At 31.2% G+C, this 25,079-nt stretch overlaps 1 protein-coding gene across 3 annotated transcripts in view; it reads right to left on the reverse strand.

Moving 5' to 3' along the window:
• LOC114327196 (ATP-binding cassette sub-family C member 4) overlaps window positions 1–25,079 on the reverse strand; it is a 206,232-nt gene that overhangs the window by 148,163 nt on the left and 32,990 nt on the right. Inside the window, exon 2 of one of the 3 annotated variants that reach the window (XM_050660971.1) lies at window positions 3,851–3,960. The exons of the other annotated variants lie outside the window; for them this stretch is intronic. The gene's annotated coding sequence lies outside the window, so the exon portion shown is untranslated. The remainder of the gene's footprint in view (window positions 1–3,850; window positions 3,961–25,079) is intronic. 3 annotated transcript variants of the gene reach the window in all.

The raw sequence follows: 25,079 nt of genomic DNA on the forward strand, positions 1-25,079 counted from the left end.
GGTATAAAATATAATTCTCTTTATTTTCGTTTATGTACAATCATGTCGTAAAGTTAATAATAAATGAGACAATTCAATAATTATGCTTCCCTCCGCTTCCAATATTTTCCTCCTTAACTCGGAGAATATTGATCGCATAAAAAAACTATGCAAAAGAAATTGTAGGAAATTGTATTCCCAACAATTTTAGTTCTCACCATTTTTGTCGAAAAGTTGAAAATGGCGGAGATATTAAGCAACAACAGTTCTCATTTAAAATCAATATGGCGGCTAATGCAACCGAGGAATTCAGTAGAGATTTTAACTTAACACTACTATTGATCTCCCCTAAAGGATATAATTATAAAATTTGGGGCAGCCCGGAAACATGATTCAATTCAATAATTTGCTCCCCCCACCACTTTTTTCTATTTTCCCATGTAACTCGGAAAATATCAACCGCATGAAAAAAATAGTTAAAAGGAAATTGTAGGAAATCATATTTTGAACAATTTTAGTTGAAAATATCGTAGATATTGAACAAAAACAATTGCTATAAAATCAATCAAGCTTTACGCTCGGGCCATTACCGCATACGTACTACCTTAAATATTAATTTTAGCAAAAAAAAAATGAAATAAATCAAAATTGTGTAGAATTTATTTCTCTCAAGTTTTGTATAGGTACATTTTTGTCGTGAAACTAATAATAAACGAAATAATTCAATTAAGTACTATGCTCTAACTGTCAATATTTTCAGCCATAACTCGGAAAATATAGACCGCACGAAAAAATTGTAATAATAAAAATTATAGAAAATCACATTTTCATCAATTTTGGTTCATATACTATTTGTGGAAAAGTTCAAAATGGCGGAGATATTGAGCAAAAACGGTTCTAGTTTAAAATCAAGGTGGCGGCTAACTCAACGGCGCAATTCAGTCGAGATTTTAAATTTACACTACTATTGCCCCTTCCTAAAGATTATAAAAAAATAAAATTTGGGGCACCTCCTAATGCAAGGTTAGGCCTGTTATTCGTCTAACCCGACTGGACTATAAGGCACTAAACAGCTACGACAAGCTATTTATTTGGTATTGTTAAGCGGACAAGAAAAAAGATAGAGAAAATCTTCAGCGAAAAGTAAGAACATACCTCACAAAGGCACAAAGATACCATCCTCGAAGTGCAGTAAAAGGAACGACATTACCGCGGAAATTAGGAGGAAGAGAACTTATGGATATATGTGAGCAATTAGATAAAGATATTGCCAATTTAAGAACTTACTCTCAGACGCAGGCTGAGACATCTACTCTACCTCACTCTTTTTGCGTAGTAGATGACACAACACCGATCAAACTGAGATAACCAAAAATGCGCATAAACCACCTTAGCGCAAGGCCACACGGGCTATAATTTACGGTGCCGTAAGAGCAGTAAACCTGACGAGGCATTTGAATAACCGATTGTAGACGAAATAGGGAGTTAGTCAACCAATGCATCGTGCTTACTGCTCTTACGACGCCGAAAATTATCGCCCGTGTGGCCTTTCGCTTACACCGAGAGAAAAAAAATCTTGACATAAAGAAACTTTATTAATATATAAGAAAGATCGACTTGGCATATTGCCTAAGAAGTATATCTTTGTATGTAAGATATAATTTTCTAAAATATTTCAAATAAATTCTACTATAGCCAAAGAAATATATCTTAAACATGATTGAACTATCGCTTTCTGGCAAACTTCAAACCCATTTATCAGAAAGAAATTACACTTGATGTTAATTAATTTTATTAGTCATAAAAATATATTTTCTACACATTAGAAAACTATTCTTTCTAAGGAATACTATTATTTTACTATTAATAATTAATTTATTTAATGTTAAGAAGTATATTTCGCAGAGATAAACATGTATTTAGAGTTAAGTTAATATTTCTTGAAAATAAAGTGATATTACATACGGCGAAATAAATCATTGTGTTAAGGTAAAATCATTATTTATTAATAAAACAAGATATAAAACGTTATTATTACATACAAATATTTTCTCCACTCGTAAACCACTGGCTTCTACACAACAATAAAAGGATGGAGAGGCAAATCCAACTTCCTCAAATTTTCCTTCTTTTGTTAATAGCACTTTGTATATCAGCAATTCACTAAAACAAAATCGTTATGTAGAAAGAGTAAACTTACTTTAATAAAATTTTTTTTATAAAGATATAGATATTTATTTTGACAAATTTAGGAAATACAAAAAAAAAACAAATACACGGCCCCACATAAGAACTATTAATACTAATAATAATCAATCATATTTAGTTCAAACATGGCATTATTTAACCTACACATCTTTGTTTATTTTTTTCTTTTTGTTAATAAAATATTAATTAATTATCTGTATAATATTAAGTCACACAATAAACATTGTTTAGCTAAAACAAGAGGGAAAATACAACCAATGTAAAACATTGAAGCAGAGATAATAATATGTAATTTTCTTAATTTTTATAATCTAAAAGACACAGCATACCTAATCATTAAGAAATTTTATTACGGGAAAGTATTATTAGATTACATCTAAGTCATTTAATACATATTAACTAATTCACGGTTTTCAGCAATAGCATTTCTTAACCATAAACATATATTTCTTTTAGACTAACTGATTTCTTTATCTCAAATAAATTAACAGAAAAAATCCTCAGCGTTGCACCCGCCATGTTTGATATAGCGTTGTATTGTATATTTTTATAGAAGACGATACATTCAAGAAACCTATTATAGTTGATACATAAGTATACACATTTTTAAAAAGGTACTTACATGTATGAAGTTCTACCATTTCTGCAAGGCCCCGCAGTTGGTTAATAACTCCTTTCTTAATATTGTTCTGAAGCTATATATTATATCATTCTGTCCCAGCTTTAAATTGTGGCATTATTCCCAGTTAGAATAATAAGCTCCTTTATTTCAGAGTCGTCCATCATTATACCTAAAAAGCATATAAAGGTACTATTATGTTTCTTTTTTAACCATTCGGATACGCAACAATATTATTATATCTTAAATTACTCAATTTACTTTTATTTAATACCTATATGTGTACGTACCTTCAAAATATCCGTTAATTTTTAAAGTACACCAATAAATCCAACATCCATCTATATGAACATGAACATATCACGCCATCTTGACAAACACTGACGACTAAATCATAAAGAGTTAGTCTGCGCAATTCTTTTGTCAGGGGCGTCATTTGATAGGGGGTAGGGGGGCATTTGCCCCCCCCTAACCCTGAAAATTACTGAAATTTACAAAAAAATAGATCAATTTTGTATTATGTTTGCATATAAATGTATTGTATATATAATGCTTGCCCCCCCCCTATCAAAATTTCAAATGACGCTCCTGCAAGAAAATCTCTTTGCAAGTAACATTTCGGCATTAATGACAAAGTTTTTATTTTATAACCACAATTACTACAGAGGGTATTTCTGAAGAATTATTTCTTGTGGTTTAAAATATTTATTTGATTGCAAGAAAACTTCTTGTTCACAAATATAAATATGGATTAACTTAACGTTATATTTCTTATACTGCAAAATATTTGTAGTTTTCAATTTAAGAAATAAAAACTTTAGGATAAGGAAATTAAATGTAACCATTAATGCATTTCTTAATATTGAAGAAATTATCTGTAAGAAATTATTGAGTTGTGTTTAAAAAACTCGTTTCTTTATATGTGAACCGGTATCTTTAAGTTAATAGGATATGTTAACTTTTAAGAAATATTGCTCAAAGAAATCGGTGTTCTGGAGAAAAGAAATTGTTCTCTCGGTGTACTAAGGACGAAAAAGTGCGCACCTGGATGGGTAAACCTCCTCACGGGCGATATCCCAATGAGGTCAGTCAAGACTCTGTCGACAATACAGCTTTCAACATCAGGAATTTGTTGACATCAGGAATGACATTCCCTGAAACAGAAGGTTTATTACTAGTCATTTAGGATCAGGTTATACCAACCAAAAATGACCTGAAATATATCGTCGTACTAGTAAATACATTAACAAGACAAACAACACTAATTGATGTGGCGATACCTAACAAGAATGTACTACTAGTAAATTTACCGAAAAGATCGCCAAGTACAGAGATCTGGAAATTTAAATACGAAGACAATACTGCCGTGCTTATCGAAAACGCCGTATCTGCAAAAATCTGAAAAAATTTGATTTATACATTTTTCTAACCCAAATGTGCATATCTATCTTATTTGCTTACTAAAAATGACGTAAGTTAAGCCAAAATACATTAAACACAACGCATTTTATGCCGTATCTGCAAAAATGTGCATGGATACTTAGAATAAATGCGTCATCTGAAAAATACTTAGAAAAAACGCCGTATTTAAAGGTCACTTGCCGCGTTTATCCTAAGCAGGCACTAGATGCGGCCTTCTGCCTAAGCATTGGACAGATTTTTACAGCATGTGTAAAATTTTTAATAAGGTTAGTTTGTTGCCATTTTTCAACGTGGACGGTTGTTTGATATAATTTTTTAAATATGTCAAATAGAAAATAGAACAAAGTTAATACTGCAGAAGGCTATTTTTTCTTTATCAATAGAAAATCTAAACACATATGTTTGAGTTGTTGGTGATCAAGAAATAATGTGAGGTATAGCGGAGTTTCCTATGTGTATGAATATTGTTGTTAATGCGACATTGTATTATTACGTTACATCAGGCAATTTAAACAGTGCAAATTTTATAAAGTTTGTTCGAAATAGGAATTTTGGTACGAAGTATTTTGATCGCCGTACGTCGTAGAATTTCCAAATAAAAAATGTGTTATAAAAGTACATAGTTAAATCAATGTATAATAATTAATCATTAAAAATAAACTTGATCGTAAATGTTAATCGTTTCTGGAATGTTTTTAATTTTAAAATTCAAAAAAGGCCCCTTAGCGGCAAGCTTATTAATTCCAAAATTATTTCCAACACTTTTTTTATCGATTTTCATGACACACTTTTATAAAAAATGTTTTTTATTCTCCTTTTTCATCGTTATATTGTATTTATTATACAGTAGACTCCCTCTATAACGAGAACTGAAATGGCAGACTAATTACCTCGTTATACGCGGATCTCGTTGTATCAGACAACAATTATATTGTGCATACATACCTATATCGTTGTCTAAAATATTAACTTTCTATTATATAGTGATGCCATTCGGAGCAATGTAAGTTGCTAAATATTGTTTCTTCCACAATAAGGCTTCGTCATCATAAATTATAAATTTTTTTACAATATTCAGTATCGGCCAATAAATAAAGAGAACAGGAAGAACTTTATTATAGGTGGGCGTGGATTTTTACTAAAGCACTACCCTCGATATCTTCAGTGGAGTCGGCCTCACCAGAAAACAGTGGAGGCATGTTGTCGAGTCGGCTAAAACCCACGAAGGGTTGCAACGCCACGGAGTATTAATTAAGTACTATCCTGGAGAACCGCACAGATGTTGGGAATTTATATATACAGGTAGGTAGTTGGGCTATTTACTTATATACTGATGTGATCTTGATTATTGATATGAGATAATATTTTTATATGTCATTTAATTTAATCAATGCATTAATAATAATCTAATTAATTTACCAGATCACATATCAATATGTTTTCAATCTCAGGGCTTTTTATAAAATTAATTACTTACTTACGTGGCTTCTAAGTATTTCTCAATGGTTCCTAATCGGGATAGGAAAGAAAAGAGTAAAATAATAACACATATGGGTTACAATTGTAATCAAAATATTGTTTATTTTATTTAAATGGCAATCACTGCTTAAACTTTGCTATATCTTATTATTCTTAAACATAAAATTTACACATGGGAATCTTATTTCCTTTTGGTTTCCAATTGAAAGTTTTTATTAACATTTAACTATTATGATTTATTAGCAACAATTCTATTTAAGTTTGATGAAGCTTTTCTGATATTATTGATTATGTTTCTTCAATTTTAAATGTGGTATTTAATACGAAAAACCCATACATTCATGTCCAAACAAATGAGACTGACCTTTTTCTGGTGAACTGAGAATGTCTTCACACAAGACCCGTTTCCTGCTATCCTTGGCTGCAATCAAAACCTTGTCCTGGCTTCCAGTAATGTTCTCCTTTGAAACTAGCTCGTATAGCTCTCGTTTCCTGCTTCTGTCGTGATGCTGTGTTCTACCTTTTTCGAAACTGCAATCAGCTACCGGGAACTCTTGGCTCAAGGAGGTTCTTTTACTCTCAACCTGGCCTACCTCTCGTTCCACGATAGATACTCCACACTCACGGAACTACACCGGCTTTCTCACTCTCCGTACACTACCGTCTACTACTGGACTTCACTTCTCGACAGCTCAAAACATTCTGATCTCTATTTGTCATTCATTCCCCTACTTTCTAAATATCCCTTCCAGATTCACAAATCAAACTTCCACCACCAACTCTCATTCGCAGTATTCCTCAAAACCAATTTTTAATCTTTCTAAATATGCTTAATGGATTTCAAAAGAAAAATAGTTAATCCCCATTCTAAAATTACTTTCTACTAATTACAAAATTTAATGATCTATTATCTACTTCCACTAAGTCTTATTTAGCATCGGCTAATGATCGAACCTTCCGCGAACAACGATAATGACCTATTATCGATTTCACTTGAGTCTTATTTAGCATAGGCTAATGATCGAACCCTCCGCGAACAACGATAATGGTACGCCATTCACTTTGTTCATTCTAAGCGCATTGTCCCGAGTTTCTTTTAATCACTTCTTAAAATTAAATATAACAATTTGTCGTATACAGGTTGTTCTAAATTTATATGCCCGTGGTTGAGAAAATTGAAAATATTTTATATTAAATTGAATTTTGTTTATAATTATCAAAATTTAATTTTCATATCAAATAGAAATATAACAAATCCCCGCCTTGTATTCGATAAAATTTATCTGCATTTTTTAAATAAATTTTCTCGAGGCAAAATCAACTCCCTGTATATTTCCTTACTTTAATCTAAGTCTTATACCCCTTCTTCTTGTATTACTCTAATTAGTCCCACCTGTAGAGTAATTGTTTCCTTATTTTCAGTGTCCTCATCCTGTGTTAGAGTGTCGGCTATTATGTTGTTTTTCCCTTTTTCCCATATCAATCTTCTGTCTTTTTCCTCAGATTTTTCACATACTTTTACCGTGTATTCTGCATCCTCGTTTTCATATGCCTCCTCTTCAAATGCCACTGTTTCGATCATATCTTTTTCGCTTTCATTTGTTAGCTTTATTTCTTCTTCTCCTGAGCTCATCTCTTCTTTTGAGGAATCCCAGTTTTCTTTTGCTTTTGATACTTTTTCTGACTTTTTCTCCCTTTTCTTCTTTGTCCTTGCTTCGTTGCCAAATTCATTTCCACTGTTTGTTCTTTACCTGATTCGTCCGTATTTTGTTTCTCCTGTTCCTTGTCCTGTTTTTCTTCTTTTTCTTCTGTTATATTCATCGTATTATTTTTAAAATCTATCACTACATGTTTTTCTGCCAATTCGTCCACTCCTACTATCATGTCATGTGACATGTTTGGCATTATTACACATTGTAGTGCATACATCTTCTTACCCAGTCGTACCATTACTCGTATGCCTTCATTTATAGTTTCCAATGTCCGTTTGTTTGCGCCCACTAAATTTACCCTAGGTATTTTGTAAATTAAATTTGTTAAGTTAACTTCTTCTATTAGTTTTCTGTTGACCAATGTTATTTCAGATCCAGTGTCTATCATAATTTTAATTGGTTTCTCGTTGATAAATCCATCCACAAATTTTAAATTAACTCCATTTTTCTTTTCGTTGTTTCTTGCCAATTTAATAAACTCCTTGGGGTTACAAAAGATTCCTGTTTGATTTTTGGTTTTTAGTGAGCGCCGTCGTGAAAAGACGCCGGTTGCTCATCGTTGTTTATATTTTCGTCATAATGTCTCTGTCCGTCATATTCATCTGTCTGGGTATTATTTACTTCTCTTCTATTTTCTCTTGGTCTGTCGGATCTGTTTCGGTTTTCTCGATATCCCTGTTCATTTTGTCTACCATTATTTCTGTTTTCTTGATTTGAGCGTGTGGTGTTTCTATTCTGGTATTCTCGATTTCTCTTCTCATTCCATTGCCTATTTCTTTGTTCATAATTTCCTCTTCCGTTGTCTCTATTTTCGTTTTCCCTTCTGGGATTAAAATCTCGTCTTGTATAGTCCCTCCTATTTTGATTTCTGTCTCTGTAATCCTGTGTTTCTCGGGGCCTGTAATCTTCTCGCGACCTTCTTGATTTTCTTTCCCTTAAACGTGATTCTCTTATTTGTAGGAAATGGCATAAACTATCTATGTCTTTGTAGTTTTGCAATGTGATATGGTCTTCCAGCGTTTCTTCGAAATGTCTTGCAATCAGTTCGACTAATTGTTCCGATGAGTAATTATATTGTAAATGTTTTGCGTTATAGTAAATTTGTAATGCATATGTCCTTTCTGATATACCCATCCTATCATTGTATTTCCCATTTTGCAATTCCTTGTTAATTTCCAATTGTTGGACTTTTCCCCAGAAATAATTCAAAAATTTTTGTTCAAATTGTTGCCAACTGTCAAATTCTTCTTCTTTGCAATCGAACCATAGGCTTGCTTCATATTTTAGATGGTTTCTGATAGTTTCTTTTGCTGTTTCGAAATTTCCGATGTGTTGTATTTTCTTTTTCAGGCTATTTAGGAACGGCACTGGGTGTAATCTTCTTACATCCCCGCCAAACCTTATCTTCACGTCATCTGTGCTATGTATAACCATTTCTCTTCTTTCTCCTACATTTTGTTGAATATTGATTTCCGCAATCTTTCTTTCCATTTCTTCTCTGATTGCTTGAATAGCGTTTTCAAACTTGTTTTCCAAATTTTCTATTTCTTTTTTCTGGCAATTCGTTATCTCCTTTATTTTATTTTGAATTTTCATTTCTTGTTCTTTCATCTCGTTTTTCATTGTTGTTAAACATCCTTTTACTTCCTTTTCTATGCGTTCCTCCATTTTCTTGTTGTTCTCTTCTATTGCTTGTTTCATTTTTTGTTGTGTTTCATCCATTTTTTTATCCAATTTTTGTTGTGTTTCATCCATTTTTTGTTGTATTTCATCCATTTTCTGTTGTGTTTCATCCATTTTTTGATCCAATTTTTGTTGTGTTTCATCCATTTTTCGTTGTGTTTCCTCCATTTTTTGATCCATTTTTTGTTGTGATTCATCCATTTTCTTTGATGTTTCTCTTTGATTGTCATCCAGTTTTTGTGACTGGAGTTGCATCAGTTGTAATAGTTTATCTATTCCTGATAATTCTTGCTGTTCTGATGCCATGATTGTCGTGTCTAAAATATCTTCTTGGTCTGAATGTTCTTTTTGTTATTTGTTGTCTTTGCTTTGGCTTCTTGTCACAGACATTTGTTTTCAAGAAGTACTGTCCCCGCCAAATATGAAATTTTACTAGTATGTTACCAAGACGACTTTTTCTCACCCAAATATTATAAATTGTAAATAAATATATCAAATGTAAATATCGTAAAAATAAAATATTAAATCAGTTATGTAAAATTTGTACCTAAAGAGATCTAAATTTTTATGTTATCAAATGTAAGTATCTCACTTTTTACCACAGGCATATAAATTTTCAAATACCGGCTTTACTCTTTCTATCCTTCAAATTTGCCACTAGAAATACTTTACAATGCTTTCCACGTTGGACGACAGTTGATGTGATCTTGATTATTGATATGAGATAATATTTTTATATGTCATTTAATTTAATCAATGCATTAATAATAATCTAATTAATTTACCAGATCACATATCAATATGTTTTCAATCTCAGGGCTTTTTATAAAATTAATTACTTACTTACGTGGCTTCTAAGTATTTCTCAATGGTTCCTAATCGGGATAGGAAAGAAAAGAGTAAAATAATAACACATATGGGTTACAATTGTAATCAAAATATTGTTTATTTTATTTAAATGGCAATCACTGCTTAAACTTTGCTATATCTTATTATTCTTAAACATAAAATTTACACATGGGAATCTTATTTCCTTTTGGTTTCCAATTGAAAGTTTTTATTAACATTTAACTATTATGATTTATTAGCAACAATTCTATTTAAGTTTGATGAAGCTTTTCTGATATTATTGATTATGTTTCTTCAATTTTAAATGTGGTATTTAATACGAAAAACCCATACATTCATGTCCAAACAAATGAGACTGACCTTTTTCTGGTGAACTGAGAATGTCTTCACACAAGACCCGTTTCCTGCTATCCTTGGCTGCAATCAAAACCTTGTCCTGGCTTCCAGTAATGTTCTCCTTTGAAACTAGCTCGTATAGCTCTCGTTTCCTGCTTCTGTCGTGATGCTGTGTTCTACCTTTTTCGAAACTGCAATCAGCTACCGGGAACTCTTGGCTCAAGGAGGTTCTTTTACTCTCAACCTGGCCTACCTCTCGTTCCACGATAGATACTCCACACTCACGGAACTACACCGGCTTTCTCACTCTCCGTACACTACCGTCTACTACTGGACTTCACTTCTCGACAGCTCAAAACATTCTGATCTCTATTTGTCATTCATTCCCCTACTTTCTAAATATCCCTTCCAGATTCACAAATCAAACTTCCACCACCAACTCTCATTCGCAGTATTCCTCAAAACCAATTTTTAATCTTTCTAAATATGCTTAATGGATTTCAAAAGAAAAATAGTTAATTCCCATTCTAAAATTACTTTCTACTAATTACAAAATTTAATGATCTATTATCTACTTCCACTAAGTCTTATTTAGCATCGGCTAATGATCGAACCTTCCGCGAACAACGATAATGACCTATTATCGATTTCACTTGAGTCTTATTTAGCATAGGCTAATGATCGAACCCTCCGCGAACAACGATAATGGTACGCCATTCACTTTGTTCATTCTAAGCGCATTGTCCCGAGTTTCTTTTAATCACTTCTTAAAATTAAATATAACAATTTGTCGTATACAGGTTGTTCTAAATTTATATGCCCGTGGTTGAGAAAATTGAAAATATTTTATATTAAATTGAATTTTGTTTATAATTATCAAAATTTAATTTTCATATCAAATAGAAATATAACAATACATACATATATAGCCATTACAGCGCTAAAAATAGATAAATAATAATAAAGATACATATTTTACGATTTGATTTTTCCTCGTTATAGAAATGTTCAGTTCAATAGGAATTTTATGGGTAGAGATGCATCAAGTCAAACTAGTTTGATTTTACTCAACAAACTTGACTTGACTTGAAAATCAAACTTTTTGTATAAAAAAGTTTGACTTGACTTGATTTCGATATCTTTAGGTTTGACTTGAATTCAAACATCTTCAAACAGTTTGAAAAGTTTGAATATTACGCAACGTGTTTATTTGTTCAGTGGCGAATCAACGGGGGGGGGGGGGGGAGTAATGAGGTGGGGGAGGGGTAGGTGAAATCCCCCAATCCCAACAAAGTCCAAAAAATTTTGACAAATTTCAATAAACAGAAATGTATTGACTGATATGATATTTAAACCGCAGACAGACAAATAAAACCCAATAAGCGCGCCAGTTAGGATAATAATTATTAAGAAAGCTTATAGCGTTTTATAGTATGATACAATTGATCCAAATAATGGCATAAACCAGACATCCAAAGTGAAAGTTATCATCCAACACCAAATGTTCTATATGGTCCACATAATGTTCAGAAAAAAGTCACACCATTTTGAGCGTAGGGTTTGAAGGGAAGAGGGGGGAGAAATCGGTAAATTCGTAGTTTTTTACGTTTTTCGTCAATATTTTTAAAACTATGCGATTTAGCATGAGCAACCTTTTATACAAAAATGTTCTACATTCAATTTGAAATAAAAAAGGCCCATTGCATAATCCTTCTAAAATGAACGGTTCCAAAGTTACGGAGGTAGTATAGTATAACTGGTCAAAAAAAGGCCTAACCCAAACATCCAAAGAAAGAGTCTTCCTCCAACACCAAATTGTTCTATATGGTCCACATATTGTGCAGTAAAAAGTTACACCATTTTGAGCGTCCGGGTTGGAGGGGAGATTGGGGAGAAATCGGTAAATTAGTATTTGTTTTACGTTTTTCGTCAATATTTCTAAAACTATACTTTAGCGTAAACAATGTTCTATACAAAATTGTTCTACATAAAATTTAAAACAAAAAAGGTCCTATATATAATTGTTATATAATCAACACTTCCAATTTGGTCAATTGATGATGATTTTGGGTGGTGAGGTTGACGTTTCTTCGAGGGCTTATCACTAACATGCCAATGAAATAGCAAATTTTATTTACAAAACACAATCCTGTTAAAGAAAATTTCTTTCATCAGTAATAATATTATAAATTTCCCAAAAAATATAAAAAGTATCGAAAACTTCCACTTTTCACCCTCCGTAACTCTGGAACCTCTGATTTTATAACAAATATGTATAGGACCTTTTTGTTTTAAATTTTATGTAGAATCCTTTAGAAACCGCATAGTTTTAGAAATATTGACGAAAAACGTAAAAATCTCCGAATTTACCGATTTCTTCCCCCTCTCCCCCCAAACCCGACGCTGAAAATGGTGTGTGTGACTTTTTTCTTAACATTATGTGGACCATATAGAACAATTTGGTGTTGGAGGATACCTTTCACTTTGGATGTCTGGGTTTGGGACTATTTATAAGTTATACCATACTATTAATGCATATTTATACATTAATTTTTAAAAAATATAAACCCAACATTTGTAGCCTGTCTCCGAAGACATTTAAATTGTAGATAAATGTAGGTAAAACCATATAGACCTGGATCCCGCGTACCAAAAAAAAGTTGATTAATAGCAAGCTGAAAATTTGTTAACAGATTAACGGTGTCTAGTCAGACAAACTTTCATGTATGGAAACACTGGAACAGGGAAAGTTTTAATTGTGGAAGAGGTTAAAAATTTGAAACGACAGACTACGTAAACGTTCCATGTATTTTGTCGGATAGAACTTCCGATTGATTAACATCCAATTGATTTGTTACCCTTTCATTAAACTCTCATGCAAAAATCAGACTGGTGTTTATCATCAACTGGGCATTTTAATGAGTGGAACATGAAGAACATGTCAAATGACAGGAATCATGTTGGTTAGTAATAGCAGTCTGATTTTTGCATGAGAGTTTAATGAAAGGGTAACAAATCAATTGGATGTTATGTCCGACAAAATACATGGGACGTTTTCGTAATCTGATGTTCCAAATTATTAAATTGTTCCACAATTAAAATTTTCACCGTTCCAGTGTTCCCGTACATCTAAGTTTGTCCAACTAGGCACCGTTAAGCTATTAACAAATTTTCGGCTTGCTATTAATCAACTTTTTTTGGTACGCAGGATCCAGGTCTAATAACCCAATGGTTAGTTTTGAATTTTAAAGAAATACCAACAAATATACAGCAATACGTTTGTATTGTATTTTCGAGTGAACTAGCAGATTGGTATGTACCAGATGTTTTTCTAACTGGCCCTTAAATGCCTTTTTTAATAAAAGAAAGTCATAAAAATTCCAAATCATTTTATTTTGCTAAATACAAATGCTTGACTGCTAAATACAAATTTTAAGATTTTTTCACTTGAATACTATTTTATCCTATTGTAACATTAGCGGAGGTGAGGGGGCAATATAATACAATCCAGGGGTTCTATGTAAAATATAAACGAAAGTTGGAAAGGTGGAAGATTGTGATTCGGTAGTTTTTTTTTATTTAAGTTAAAAAAACAATGTTACGTAATAGTGATGTAACGAATATTCGTATTCGTATTCGCATTCGGGAATATCCGCATCTTTTTGCATATTCGCATTCGCGTTCGCATTCGCAAAATTTGTGCCAATGTTTTGCGAATATGAATATCAGAGAAGAGAAATAATAATTTGAAAATAAAGTTAGATTAATAAAATTAAAATCTATTCTCTTTCTCATCTTTTTTATTAAAAAAAGGTAACTTAACCTCGTATAATCAGATTATCAGCCTTCACGTTGTTTTATTATTTGGCATAAGGTAATAAAGCTTAAGGTTCAGATTGATTTACACTAAATATCAATTAACTTCTCATTACAAATTTAGAAAACATTTCAAAAATAAAAACAAATTAAAAAAACTGAGCATTCGCATTCGCATCCGCATTCGCGAATGTCGTTATTAGATATTCGCATTCGCATTCGTATTCGCGAATGTTCAAAAAATTACATTTGTTACATCACTATTACGTAATGCGCTGTTCGAACCATCCTACCCCCTCCCCGTGTAACGCGCCGTAACGTTTTACATGACCCCCCCCCAACTTGCGTTACGTAATACTTGAACCTGAACGCTCCCAAAGTAGATTAAAATACACTTTGTATGATAAAAAAACTATCCAACGAATTCTTTGTTTTATTCTAGTAACACTCAGATATAAAAAAGTTATATGGATAAAACGAAACTTGCCAGCAAGCAGTTTAAGCATTCAGGAATCATTTTCAAGAAATTTAAATTTACGACCCTATTTTGATTATAATCGCTTCCCGTATTAAGTTACTTTTATGTGGCACTCATTGTATTGTTAATTTTCTTATCTTAATTGGCAACTAACATGTCAATCTCGACAAAAAAGTATATCTACTAAATAAATTATTTTTCAAACTCTTTCAAACTAGTTTGACAAACAGTTTGAATTTTCAAACCTGGACGATTGACCAGTTTGACTTGACTTGAAATATTTGTCAGAAGGATTGACTTGAGTTTGACTTGAAATTAAGTCAAACTCAAGTCAAGTTCAAACATTCAAGTCAAACTTGTGCAACTCTATTTATGGGACATCTAGTGTACCTCGTTATAAGCGAAACCTCGTAATAACCGTGTTCGTTATAGAGAGAGCCTACTGTATTATAAAATAAGAAAATTCGTAGCGCAAACGCAGTATTGCATTCTTCCTAAGGAGGAAGAAGTTAATTTTTATGTAGTATACTTAGAAAGAACGCAGTAACATGAGTTTTTAGAGTAAATAAAATATATTTTGCCAATCTTATGTATAAATATGAATTCTATGATATTTATTATGTATATAAAGTAGAAAACAAAAAAAAATTCTAAATAGTTTTCAACGGCTAGACATTTAAACAAAAACCGATTTTACTCAAATGCGATCTCTCTGCAGATACTGCGTTTTTCCTAAGGACGGCAGAATAATAGAGAATGCAAAGTGCTCAGACAATACCTATGTTATTATGTCTACTACTGGAGTCATTCCGAAGAACCTTCTCGAAAAAAATAAAAATGCTGGGTCTAAATGAACATCTTTATGAGACCATACAGAAAGCTGTACTCTACTTGGGCGACACTCCAGCATACCAATTCACCTAGGGCTCTATAACACGGAAAGAGTCCAACCAGAGCTTAATCCTTTTGATACCGTAGGTATCTGGGATAAGTGAACTTTCCCCTTAGAGGGAATGAGAACCGTATGGCCAAATCTGGATAATTAATAATCAATAAAAATAATAAATAAATATCTATTTAAAATAAATAAATAAAAAAATTAATAAATAATTAAACAAAGAAATAAATAAACAAATAAACAAATTAAAAAATAAAAGAATGAACAAATAAATTAATAAATAAGCAAATAAAAATAAAAAGTCACTAAAAGAATATAAACCTTCGATTGTTCCATGGGGTTTGTATCTTAGCGTAGGTAGTATACAAAAAATCAATGATAAAACAAAATAAAAAAAATAGTAATAAAAGTTTCAAGTTTCTAACATTCATGTACTAACTGTTAAATAGAAAAGGCAATACAATAGTTTTAAGTATATCTAGATTTACCTACTAAAATATCGGTCATTCCATTATGACATAATATTATGTATAATTAGTACAGGAAGCTTTTCACCTCGCAATTTTTACAGAATGAATCAATTTGCTAGAAAATTTGAGAATAAGTAGTAGATAGTCCAAGGATCAAAATCTATATGATGTCGAAAGGCACCTTCACCATGGGGGTGGTTGCCACCCCATCTTGGGGGTGGAAATTTTTTATTATATTTTGACAGCAAAAGTTGATAAAAATGTTCATTCTAAGCAAAAATTGTTCTATACATTTTTTTGATAAAATTAATAGTTTTCGATTTATTCGCTATCGAAAGTATTAGTTTTATATCTAAAAAATCAATGTTTTTAGATGGTATACTCATTTACGATTCACTCAATTTTGCCGAAGAAAAAATATTTTTAAATCAAGTTCTTGGTAATTTAATAACCTACAATTTCATATCCAAACATTTTTTTGTATCTCTGATGCTAATCTTACTATTATGAAGATAATGACTTTTTTTACCAAATTACAAAAATTCGTTATTCGCTTTAAACTACAGTTTTTTTAAATTAATTATTTTAAGCCAGTAAACCTAGAATCTATTAATAATACATAAATAAAGAAGAATATATATGGCCAATAACTAAAAACACCGCCAACTTACATTATTATGCTTCCAATTGGATACCTCCTTTTTTTTCAAAAAAATATATTGATTTTTTAACCGTAACTTTTTTTATTTTATATCTTAAAAAGTTTGGTAAAAAGAATTTTGTAGGTTTTTACAAGATCTATAAGGCTATTAATATTAAATTCTTTTAAAATCCTCAGTCACAAAAAAGGTGACATTGAAAGTGTTGGTAAAGGTGGTTTTTGCGTGTTATTTTTATCCATGTTATCATTTGCATGTTATCATTTAAATTTTTTCCATAGAAAAATTTGTTGCAAACCAAGTTCTTGGGAATTAAATAGGCTATAATTTCATATTTAAATATTTTTTCGTATCTCTGATGCTAATCTTTCTATTCTCAAGAAAAGAGCATTTTTTACCAAACTACAAAAACTCATTCGCTTTTAACTTCATTTTTTAAAAAAATAATCGTTCTAAGCCGTTCAAACTTTTAAAACCAATTAATAATACATAAATAAAGAAGACCAAATCAGGTCAATAGTTAATTTTAATTAGGGTGGTGATTAGGGGGTTGCTTCCGACCACTTTTTGCTGAAAAAAAATAGGGACTGTCATTTTTTTCATTATAAGTCACTTAATTTTGTTGAACTAGAGACCTTTTTTTATTTCCAGACATAGATATTTTTAAATACTTTAAATTAGTTTTAGCAAGTTATTCTCGAAAAATGCATAGTTTCCCCGTCTATTGACTTTGAAACTACAATACTTAGCATTTGACGAAGAAGAGCTGACATATAATAAAGTGTAGCTCGATTACTATTGTTTTTAAAAAAAATTGAAAAAAACGGTTTTGTTTATTTTTTTAAAAGGTACATTTTTCTTAAATAAAGTTGTTTTGATAAAACGAAAACTTTTTGAATTATTAGCAGAAAACTGATTAAAAACATTGATTTTTTCGATATAAAATTAACAATTTCGATAGCGAATAAATCAAAAACTATTAATTTTATCAAAAAATGTATAGAACGCTTTTTGCTTATAATGAATATTTTTATCAACTTTTGGCCTCATATAGATTTTGATCCTTGGACTATCCACTACTTATTCTCAAATTTTCAAGCAAATCGATTCATTCTGTAAAAATTGCGAGGTTTTAAAACACCTATTTTAAGCTTCATTACTTGGACTAAATATTTGGCAATTCACGTGTAGCCCAAGGTCAATAATTTACTTATTGCGTTAGGCAATAGATGCATTTCTGGTTAATTAAAAAAAAACAGACCTGATAAGTATGATTGTGATTTAAATAATTCATAAAAAAACTAAATTGCTACTAGTCTTAATTGGACAGTATCAATGCTTAAATAAGACCTGTGACCTTTAAAATATATGTATACTTATTTGTGATGGGTATCATAACAGTACGCGATCTTTGTTACATCTTATCTTATAACTGACAGACATGTTTTTGAATGTAATATATTACATATAAAAAAGTCCTTCCTAATTTCCTAAAGCTCACCTGATATTTATACTCGACACAATTTCTTCAACAATTTCACTGAAAACAACTCACTTTTCGCCAACGGTGAAAAGAAAAAAATGACACGTGCCTAATTCAAAATCTGTGCTTAACTATAGCAAATGTAGACCAAACCAAAGAAATTAAGACACGTATCGAAATAGCACGTGTAGATAGATAGATAGATAGATAGATAGATAGATAGATAGATAGATAGATAGATAGATAGATAGATAGATAGATAGATAGATAGATAGATAGATAGATAGATAGATAGATAGATAGATAGATAGATAGATAGATAGATAGATAGATAGATAGATAGATAGATAGATAGATAGATAGATAGATAGATAGATAGATAGATAGATAGATAGATAGATAGATAGATAGATAGATAGATAGATAGATAGATAGATAGATAGATAGATAGATAGATAGATAGATAGATAGATAGATAGATAGATAGATAGATAGATAGATAGATAGATAGATAGATAGATAGATAGATAGATAGATAGATAGATAGAACAGATCGATATATAGATATATAGATAGATAGATAGATATATAACGAAGATAGATAGATAGATAGATAGATAGATAGATAGATAGATAGATAGATAGATAGATAGATAGATAGATAGATAGATAGATAGATAGATAGATAGATAGATAGATAGATAGATAGATAGATAGATAGATAGATAGATAGATAGATAGATAGATAGATAGATAGATAGATAGATAGATAGATAGATAGATAGATAGATAGATAGATAGATAGATAGATAGATAGATAGATAGATAGATAGATAGATAGATAGATAGATAGATAGATAGATAGATAGATAGATAGATAGATAGATAGATAGATAGATAGATAGATAGATAGAAGATAGATAGATAGATAGATAGATAGATAGATAGATAGATAGATAGATAGATAGATAGATAGATAGATAGATAGATAGATAGATAGATAGATAGATAGATAGATAGATAGATAGATAGATAGATAGATAGATAGATAGATAGATAGATAGATAGATAGATAGATAGATAGATAGATAGATAGATAGATAGATAGATAGATAGATAGATAGATAGATAGATAGATAGATAGATAGATAGATAGATAGATAGATAGATAGATAGATAGATAGATAGATAGATAGATAGATAGATAGATAGATAGATAATAGTAGATAGATAGATAGATAGATAGATAGATAGATAGATAGATAGATAGATAGATAGATAGATAGATAGATAGATAGATAGATAGATAGATAGATAGATAGATAGATAGATAGATAGATAGATAGATAGATAGATAGATAGATAGATAGATAGATAGATAGATAGATAGATAGATAGATAGATAGATAGATAGATAGATAGATAGATAGATAGATAGATAGATAGATAGATAGATAGATAGATAGATAGATAGATAGATAGATAGATAGATAGATAGATAGATAGATAGATAGATAGATAGATAGATAGATAGATAGATAGATAGATAGATAGATAGATAGATAGATAGATAGATAGATAGATAGATAGATAGATAGATAGATAGATAGATAGATAGATAGATAGATAGATAGATAGATAGATAGATAGATAGATAGATAGATAGATAGATAGATAGATAGATAGATAGATAGATAGATAGATAGATAGATAGATAGATAGATAGATAGATAGATAGATAGATAGATAGATAGATAGATAGATAGATAGATAGATAGATAGATAGATAGATAGATAGATAGATAGATAGATAGATAGATAGATAGATAGATAGATAGATAGATAGATAGATAGATAGATAGATAGATAGATAGATAGATAGATAGATAGATAGATAGATAGATAGATAGATAGATAGATAGATAGATAGATAGATAGATAGATAGATAGATAGATAGATAGATAGATAGATAGATAGATAGATAGATAGATAGATAGATAGATAGATAGATAGATAGATAGATAGATAGATAGATAGATAGATAGATAGATAGATAGATAGATAGATAGATAGATAGATAGATAGATAGATAGATAGATAGATAGATAGATAGATAGATAGATAGATAGATAGATAGATAGATAGATAGATAGATAGATAGATAGATAGATAGATAGATAGATAGATAGATAGATAGATAGATAGATAGATAGATAGATAGATAGATAGATAGATAGATAGATAGATAGATAGATAGATAGATAGATAGATAGATAGATAGATAGATAGATAGATAGATAGATAGATAGATAGATAGATAGATAGATAGATAGATAGATAGATAGATAGATAGATAGATAGATAGATAGATAGATAGATAGATAGATAGATAGATAGATAGATAGATAGATAGATAGATAGATAGATAGATAGATAGATAGATAGATAGATAGATAGATAGATAGATAGATAGATAGATAGATAGATAGATAGATAGATAGATAGATAGATAGATAGATAGATAGATAGATAGATAGATAGATAGATAGATAGATAGATAGATAGATAGATAGATAGATAGATAGATAGATAGATAGATAGATAGATAGATAGATAGATAGATAGATAGATAGATAGATAGATAGATAGATAGATAGATAGATAGATAGATAGATAGATAGATAGATAGATAGATAGATAGATAGATAGATAGATAGATAGATAGATAGATAGATAGATAGATAGATAGATAGATAGATAGATAGATAGATAGATAGATAGATAGATAGATAGATAGATAGATAGATAGATAGATAGATAGATAGATAGATAGATAGATAGATAGATAGATAGATAGATAGATAGATAGATAGATAGATAGATAGATAGATAGATAGATAGATAGATAGATAGATAGATAGATAGATAGATAGATAGATAGATAGATAGATAGATAGATAGATAGATAGATAGATAGATAGATAGATAGATAGATAGATAGATAGATAGATAGATAGATAGATAGATAGATAGATAGATAGATAGATAGATAGATAGATAGATAGATAGATAGATAGATAGATAGATAGATAGATAGATAGATATAGATAGATAGATAGATAGATAGATAGATAGATAGATAGATAGATAGATAGATAGATAGATAGATAGATAGATAGATAGATAGATAGATAGATAGATAGATAGATAGATAGATAGATAGATAGATAGATATATAGATAGATAGATAGATAGATAGATAGATAGATAGATAGATTTATTTAACTACTTTACAAAAATATTGTTTGTAGCAAGTCAAAATTACAAGGTATATCAAAAAATTATAAAAATTACAAGGTGTATAAAAGTACAAGGTGTATAAAATAGAAATATAAAACATAACTTATTAATATCACAAACAAGAAACATAGATTAACAAAAAATATTTTGTGTCACGGTAAGCATTTCAGTGGATGTTCTGCAATGCGTCATATATTCTTCCGAGCAATAAAAGCGATGCTTCAACAGATACCTTTTTATGACTTTTTTGAAACTGTTACAGCTTAGCTGTTTAATATCTTTTGGCAAAATATTGTAATAGTTATAATTAAGACAATTTTTATCTGAAAGACGCAATCTACAGCGATTTGTTCGCAAATAGCGAGAGTTTCGCGTATTGTGAACGTGAACATCAGACTGCTTTATTAAATGGGCCCTTTTTCTGTGAATTTCAGTCAGAACTTGATATATCAACAGAGTAGGTAGCGGCATAATTTTTAATTTAATGAAGAGAGGTCGGCAATGTTCCAGATAACTAACCCCTGCTAAAATTCGGATAGCTTTCTTTTTAATCCTGAAAATTTGAAGAGCATTTGTTGAATTGCCCCATAAGATTAATCCATAGCTTAGATGCGAGTGAAATAAAGAAAAATATGTCACCTTCAATGTTTCAAAGTTGACAACCCTTGCTAGTTGACGAATAAGAAACAATGAGCTAGACAGCTTCCTCTTTACTTGTGAAATATGAGCCGACCAGTTCAATCGAAAATTGTATCATTCAGTGTATAATTCATTAAACTTAAAAAGTTTCTTTGTTGTCGGGATATAAGGTTAGAACTATGTCTAAGGATGCTTCGATGTTACGTGTTCTCTACTCTTCTTTATGGCTTGGAAGCGTGGACATTGAAACAAATCCATTTGAATAAGTTGACCGCCTTTGAATTTTAATGTTACAGAAGAATCCTACGAATATCGTAGATTCAAAGAATGTCAAACGTGGAAGTAACTAGAAGGATAGAAAATCAACCGGGAATAATACTATCAATAGACGAAAACTTGAGTTCTTGGGACATGTGATATGAGGGCAAGAATACTCATTATTACAAATGTGGGAAAACAACATCCTGGCTTAAGAACTTACGGGAATGGTTCGAATGCAGTAGTGCAGATCTATTTAGAACGGCAGTCAACAGGGTCCGCATTGCCATGATGATTTACAACCTTCGATAGAAGATGGAACTTAAAGAAGAAGAAGCTAAAGTATAACTAACTAGACACCGAAATTTATGACAATTGCATATTAGCTGCATATTTTGCATATAAGTAATTGCAGTGGTGTGCGGTGACTTTCTTGGGACATGTGATATGAGGGCAAGAATACTCATTATTACAAATGTGGGAAAACAACATCCTGGCTTAAGAACTTACGGGAATGGTTCGAATGCAGTAGTGCAGATCTATTTAGAACGGCAGTCAACAGGGTCCGCATTGCCATGATGATTTACAACCTTCGATAGAAGATGGAACTTAAAGAAGAAGAAGCTAAAGTATAACTAACTAGACACCGAAATTTATGACAATTGCATATTAGCTGCATATTTTGCATATAAGTAATTGCAGTGGTGTGCGGTGACTTTTTCGAAAGGGGAAGCGATTCAATAAGGATATAAAAATATTTTCTTAAGGGTCGAGGGTCGAGCAACTTTCCACCTGATAACACTCTGATGCGCAGGGGCTCTCTATCAGCAAAGTACTTAATTATGTGAGACGTCCTGCGTACAAGGACTCACACACTAAATCCGTGACGCGTGAATGCGTGAGGCACTCTATTCCCGCTATTTCTAGTGACTAGTGACCTATCATTGATCTGTATTGCTAGTTCGGGCCTTGAGTCCTCGCCCCGGGCTTGGTTTTCTAAAGAAGAATCCTATTTAAAAAAAAAATTATACTCCGAGGCATTTTCCACAACACACAACTTTCACTAAAATGACACTTATTTATACTAGAGGTCTATTCTCCTATCAACTTCTGATAATTGTTGAATGCAGTCTTTTTTAATGGATAATAGGGCTTACTTTCAAAGTCTGTCTTCGCTTGTTGAATTTCTTTTAAACTTTTAATTTGAAACTTTTAATGCATCTTAATACCGCAAAACTTCGTTCAACTGATGCACTTGTGGTTGGGATAGTTAGTAGTACTAATTCACACAACTTGACCACTTCACACAGCGACTTGTTTAAACCAGTAGTTATAAAGAAATCCCAGATTTCTGGGTATTTCTTTACAGTGGCGGATCCAGGGGGGGGCGATGGGGGCGATCGGCCCCCCCTCTCAACCCAAGTGATTTATTTTTTTTTAATTATAATACAGTAAAACCTGTGTTACCGGCCACCCGTCAAAATCAGCCACCTGTACTAACGGCCAGTTTAAAAAATCCCCAAACCAATTATAAGTAGACTACAAAAACTGGCAATACCGGCCACCTTTCTATATCGGCCAATGGTTCTTTCATTTTTAGTTGCCGTTACTGACAGGTTTTACTACAGTAAAACCTGTGTTACTGGCCACCTGCCAAAATCGGCCACCTGTACTAACGGCCAGTTTAAAAAATCCCCAAACCAATTATAAGTAGACTACAAAAACTGGCAATACCGGCCACCTTTCTATATCGGCCAATGTTTCTTTCATTTTTAGTGGCCGTTACTGACAGGTTTTACTGTATAAAGATTACAAAAACATTCATTGATTTTTCAAATGGATAATTATACATGTTTTAAAATTACAATATTATATGAATTACATATAAATATATTTTATTAGTATGAGACTTGTCTAAAACGGGCCAGTGACGCCAGTGTATTCGGAAATGAGTAATTTATAATTCTTAGGTATACATTAAGAATTAAAAATGATTACAATAAGCATATTTAAACAAATATGTATGTATATACTGTGAACGCATACCTAAGCATGTCCACCCTCGTATAATTATAAAATCGGTTGCAGATAACGGATTCTTCGAAACTCTCTCGAAAATAGCGCGCCCAGCAAAACTATATTAATTTGCCGAAAATATAAATGTATTATGTTCAAACGATTGCTGACCAGGAAAAAAGAACACCCTTTGCTTATTAATTATTAGTCATTAGTGTGACCAACTAGCCCGAAAAATCCGGGACATGACCCGAATTACGAAGTTGTGTCCCGGCGTCCAGGACAAGGCTTCCGGGCCATCCGAATTTTCAACTTTTTGGTAAAAATCTATATTTTCGTTTTTATTCTAAGAATTTACATCAAATTAAATTGTTGAGACGAAAAAAAAATTTTTATCGTGGTATAAATTTTAATAGTTCTATGAAAGAAAATGAAAACTGTGGAATTTTTTTTATTTGTGTTTTAATTATCGTCTTCCGAAAAGACCATTCAAAAACAATAATAATTCATGTCACAATGAATCATGCCTAGGCACGCATGCCGCATCGAACGATGTAATGTAACGATTGCTGATGCATCTTTTTTTTCGGTTTTGTCAACTACTTTAAGTAGATAAACCTCTTGAGTTCGTTCGCGAAATATGATTAATTTCCAAACCGTTGCATGCTTTGAGCCAAATTCAAATCTGCTGCGTTGCAATATGATTTTTTTATCTAAACATTTATTTTATTGTCAGTACAGTAATCAGTTTGAATCCGAAAATCGATTAGTGGC

Source organism: Diabrotica virgifera, chromosome 9 (assembly GCF_917563875.1).
Source record: "Diabrotica virgifera virgifera chromosome 9, PGI_DIABVI_V3a".
NCBI classification, from domain to species: Eukaryota; Metazoa; Arthropoda; class Insecta; order Coleoptera; family Chrysomelidae; genus Diabrotica; species Diabrotica virgifera.